Raw genomic sequence first — 6,000 nt, 5'->3', positions numbered from 1 at the left:
TACTTTTATGTGAGACATGAGAAAGCAAGATATTATTTTGAATATTAGCTTGCTGCTTTGTGCAGATCAGGTTTTTTTCTCTTTGTATTCATCTTCTAAGAAGACTGACCGACGTTGGATTCCATTCAGGGATGGCGGGTCATTCAGAACCATTCAGAGGTGAAATCCACTACGAGTGAATGAGAGTGTGGATGTGTCTCTCCATACTCTGGGCTCTGAAAGAAAATTATAAGTCCTATAGCAGTGAGAGACACAAATGGTTGTAGATTCGGATAATAAAAAAGGGTCTCACGTATTTGCCTTATTAAAAGAAAGACAAACAATTTCCCAAAATGTTTTCTTAGAATAGGACATTCTGTGTGCATTCTTAACAACACAAATGGGATAGGTGTCAGCCTCTTTCTTGGAAAACACTAAGGTTTAATGGATGTGTACCCAGTGTTTGCTAGAGAGTCACAGAGTACACCTTGCATCACGGAAAAGTGTTCCCTAAAATTGCATCAACCTCCTTTGCTATTGAGCAACATTTTTAACATGTAGAAAGACATAAAAATCACAACTTCCCAAAGGGAAGTTGGGCTCCCTGTGAGGTGTTTAAACTCTGAATGATGGTTCTGATGGACAGGATGGTGAGCCATGGCAGAAGTCCAATTAGGACTGGGTTTATCTCACCTTCTATTAAAATCAGCTACAATCTAATAGAAAATGTTGACCGTTTATTTTGTGTGAATTTAGCGTCGCTACCAACAGTCAGGGTGCAGTATTGGCTGAGCTGCACATTTTAATGTATACAGTATTAAATCCCTCCAATCAGAGTAAGGTTCGTTCACTACTACCAAACTGCTCTTATTGTCTCCAGGAAATACACAATTAAACCATGTTTCCATGTGTTTCGGGGGGTCGCTGAGGCAAACTACCAGTCCACACAGAAACAGAAGAACAAGAAAAAAACGGTTACCTGTGTGCTTCCATCCTTAACTATCAGCATGCTTGAAGTTCTTGTTCCGTTCCAACTCACTTTAAGAAACTGGCCATGTTTTCTCTGGGCATCTCAGATGGTTGTCTGCACACCTGCAGCAGGAAACAACAGGAACTCAATAAGCTGAAGGTCCTTCAAACATCATCTCAACACCTGAGAACACACTAGTCTAAGACTGAACCCATTTTCTCTGTAAAATGGAACATATCAAAACATTTAAGTATTCTTTTTTTTAAAAGGTCATGTAACATTTGCAGCTCTAAACAAGTTTTATTTAATTGGAGTAAAGGCCAAAGCGGTTCTTTGGATTGCAAAGGTAGCAGACCCCTGCCTCAAGTCCAAGTCTGTATCAGGGAACCAACCATTTTAGCGCTTAAACATCCTGCCAGCTTGTAGATGGCTAAACAAAAGGTGTGGTTGAGATGCAACTCGCTAAAGGACATTTAATCAAATGTTTATTATTTAACTTGTGTGTGCTAGACAATTTACACATGAGCCAATATGAAAGTCATGCGGATGAATGCAAATAGAATTTTCAATAAAAGTGCACTATTCACCTATAAATAGTATTATATACTATTTCAGCTGACTCAGTTTTATTTGATGCATTCTGCTATGGAAAGTTGAGATAAACATTTTTCAGCTAAAACTTTTCCAAGAAAGTTTTTCTGACTATAAAATCAATCTACTTATGTGGTGGAAAGTGTCCTCAGAAACATCTTCATGTTTATATCTCAACTAAGGAGACCTGGATGAGTCTGATCTGAAGCAGTGATGTAAATATCTTAGATTATGTTAAATATTGTTCATGAAGAATTTAAAAACTGTGATGTAGGTTAGACAGGTTGTAGGTTTATGCAAACAGCCCTAAAGTGTTCCCCCAGGCGTCCTAACGGAGCCGTTTTAGTGAGTTAATTTCCAACGCTGGAACATGCAGTGTGGCAGGGAGGAAGAGTCTGGAGAAGAGGGAGTCCTGGCAGCTGCTCCGGTTACACAGTGAGTTGTGCGTCAATCACCGGCTTCCTGCAGTGGTTGTGTTTTTCACGGGGAGCCAACTTCAAACTTTCCAATAAGCTCTTCAGCTTGCTGCTATCTGCCATTAAGCAGACATCTCCTGAAGCATCAAAAGAGGTGAGTAGTGCTGCTGAGGTAAGGTCGCTGTCACAGGGAGAACTCCAAGAAGGTGAAACTGCACTTTATTTTCAGCTGCATCAGGGCTATAATGAGGTCTGCATTTTCACCTTGGCTGCTAGGAGGCATGATTCCTAAACACACGAGAGAGTAACATGGAAAACATACGATTGAAGAAACAATTAATGCCTTTCAGATGAGCACAAAGAGAAGCATCTCTTGAATTATAGAAACATCACATCCCAACATGACCGACTGATTTCACAGACTGCAGTAGAATATTGTATTAAACAGGGTCATTGATCTGTTTACAAGATTCTGACAAACCTTTTAGCTTGACTGGTTAACAATTAATAGCAGGCTCTGAATATGGAACCATGGATGGATGGATAATAGATGGAGTGCAGATCAAAAGTCTAAATACAGTCACTATCAATATGAATCTATTCCATTTCGGGCCTGTACTGAGGCAGTTGAACCATTTATTTCTCCCAGAGTGTAATTATTGTACACCACACAGCTAAAATTAATTTATAAAAATAAAAAAAACTGGTTGGACAAGTTGGATTAAAAAGGGACATTAACTCTGACAAACAAGCCTCATCAGAACCGATACTCTCCTATTTATTAAACATGACTGAAAATACATACAGAATAATATTTGGTCAACAGAGTGGCAGAGAAACCACGTGTTTTCTGTTGCCATTAAGGCCCTTGCATAATTCTGGATGATTTTTTGATCAGTCTTCTGAGCATAATTGATTGAGTTTGTTTAAACTGGTTGGTATCTTGGGATGGACCCAAATTTTTCCATAGGGGTTAAGGTCAGGACCATTCCAAATCTTAATATTGGCCTCCAGAACCAGCTTTGATGTGTGTTTGGGATCACTGTCCTGTTGGAACATCAAACTATGTCCAGGTTTCATTTGTTCCATCCACTTTCTATACGCACCATTTATCACTGACAGAGAGAACCCACACCTTCTTTCTTGTTCCTGACCTCCACTCTATGACTAAAAACTGTGTCTTAGTCAGGAAATCATCCAGTTTAAATAAAATCTTGTGATTTTGATGAGAAGAGTGATCAAATATGTGGCCAGAATCATGGCAGATGACTGCAAATAATTACCAGATGTGTGGCTTCTCTACTTCCTAAAGGATCAAATTTTAGTGGAAGAACCTAGCAATATTGAAGACTGCGTGTGTGATTTTCAACCTGCGTGGATGAGAGAAAATTTTCATTAAATTCTAATTTGTACACCTAATCCTTGTTTTTAGAATTCATTTAAATAAATTGCTGAATTATCAGAACTTGGTGTCTCAAATGCATCATGAAAAGTCCAAAACTATGAAGACTGATAAAGAGTGTATGTAAACATCTGACCAACACTGTAGATAGATGAACGGATGCTTTGGGGAATGGAACAGGGGGATAAATGGAATTACAAAACGTTATACATTCTAATCCAGGCCTGGAAACCACTTGAATCAATTTTACTTTTTCCAGACTATGATTGAACACGTGGTCTTCACCTTTTCCTGTTCTCAAGGCACTAGAAGCTCCTGTGTGCATCAACTAGAAGATCGTCTCCCTCTTGTTTCTGTTTTATTTCTCATGATCTGTACAGGTTGTTTTTGTTTCTAAGAACAGATATGTGTTTCAATTAAAAATCATCTCCATCAGAGCAGACAAACACATTAGGAGAACTGCATCCTCAGCAGATCCATCTCTCTGGTGATCTTTGTATCTGATCCAATTATTAGGATTAAAAATCCTGATAGCAGCAGCTTCAACCTAAGCTCAGCTCAGAGCATTTCATTTCCCTATTCCCAGCTTTCGTTTTTTTACTCCTATGATTTGTATTCTGGAGCAATAGTAGGGCTGAGACAGATTCGCAATTCAGCAAGGATGGGAGGGATAAAGCAGTAAGAGTTGGGTTTTTAAAGCCGACTGATACGTGAGTAAGAATGTTTAGATGAATCACAGCAGCTCAACATAATGTGACAGGGCAGACGAATAAAAGACTACATCTTGAAAGCAGCAAAACAAAATGAGCAGAAAATACGATTTACTGCTTTTCAAAAATATGTTTTTTTCTGATTTCACCATACGGGGATAGAAAACAAAGTGCTTCCTTTTATAGAGTAGCTGGAGGTGAGAAGCTCCATCACAAGGCTGAGGAAAGAGATGATCATGTTAGGAACTTGGAACCTTTCAGCTTTGTCTTTGCTTCAAACTCGGGGATTTGCAGGAGCAGTTCAGTTTTGAGAGTTTTACCCACCACCACCTGAGGACACCTGGCTGAACGCTGGTGACAACGCAAGCAAGTTAGGTCTGCCGGTCTGACAGATATGGCGTCTTGCAGAAAGATTCTCGGTCCTCAAACATTTTCCCATGTGCTCACGTTACAAGCAGAAACTGCTTTCTATTGGGATTTTATGCAGTAGACCAACACAAACTAGTGCATAACTGAAGCAGCGGGAAATAACACATTGTTTTGAAATTTTACCATTAAAAGTCTGAAAAGTGTTACATGTCTTTTGTTCAGCTCTCTTCAGTCATTTTGTAGAAACACCTATTTGCTGCAGTTGCGGCTGCAGGTCTGTTTGTGGTATCTTTACCTGCTTTGCAGAGCTCAAACCTTTCCCCACTCTTTTCTGTAAAATAGCTCATGTTTCGGATGGAAAGCATCTACAAAGAGAGATTTTCAACTCTTAATGTTGTTAGAATTTGATTGGGCCTTTCTAACAAATGAATATGCTTTTATCTAATCCATTTCATTGTAACCGGCTGTGAGTTCAGGATTGTTGTTGTTGTGCTGCTGGAAGCCAAACCTCCACTCCAGTCTAAAGTCTTTTGAAGCCTTTGACAGGTTTTCTTCCAGGATTGACATGTATTCAGCTCCATCCTCCTCCCCTGTCCCTGCTGAAGACAAGCATCCTCACAGCATGATGCTGCCACCACCACCGACACATGCGGGTGATTCACAGTGTTTTCATCCACACATGTAGCATTGTGCATGTAGTCCAAAAAGTCCCTTTTGGTCTCCCCTAACCAGAGAATATCTTCCACATGTATGCTGTTTTCCCCTACATGGTGCGTGGCAAACTGGAAACGGGACTCCTTTTAGCTTTGTTCTAGCCTCCCTTCCATAAACCCCAGATCTGTGTAGTGCGCAACCAAAAGCTGTCCTGTCAACAGCTTCTCCCACATGAGCTTTGGACATCTGCAGCTCCCACAGACTTCCCCTGGGCCTCTTGGCAACTTCTCTGATTAATGCTCTCCTTGCCCGGCCTGTCCGTTTAGATGGATGGCCATGTCTTGGTAGAGTCATAACACATTGTTCTCATTTTCAGATGATGGATTAGCAGAGCTCTGCAAGATTGTTTTATAACCTAACCCTGCTTGTATACATCTCCACAATTTCATCTGTGACCTGTCTGATCTGTGCCTTGGTCTTTATAAGGCTGTTTTTTCCTTAATATAAATGTCATTTGCTGCACTCCATTTTATTTAGAAGTAACCATGTCAACAAAGGCTAAATACCAATTTCGATCATTTTTGTTCAACTTCATAGAGACGACTTTATTATCCACTACCTTTTGCAAGTCTATCACCTAAAATTCCAAATAAAATATAACAAGGTTTTTTATTGTAATTTAAGAAAAAGTAAAAATGCTGAAGGCATATGAATTAGGCACCGTACCCCCCCCCCCCCCGGAAAAATGGGGAACGTCACAGGTTTTAGCCTGTGGAGGCTTTTAAAAACACTCCAGAAAGGGCTGTAAAGGATGTAGTCATTGGGGAAGAAAGGTTTAAGCATTGACCCAAAACTGTGAAAGTGGTGAAAATGGACGGTTGTACTCAACATGTATACTGTACATCACAG

Source organism: Girardinichthys multiradiatus, chromosome 23 (assembly GCF_021462225.1).
Source record: "Girardinichthys multiradiatus isolate DD_20200921_A chromosome 23, DD_fGirMul_XY1, whole genome shotgun sequence".
Classification (NCBI taxonomy): domain Eukaryota; kingdom Metazoa; phylum Chordata; class Actinopteri; order Cyprinodontiformes; family Goodeidae; genus Girardinichthys; species Girardinichthys multiradiatus.
The sequence above is the reverse complement of the archived record's forward strand: the minus strand, read 5'-3'. Positions refer to the sequence as shown.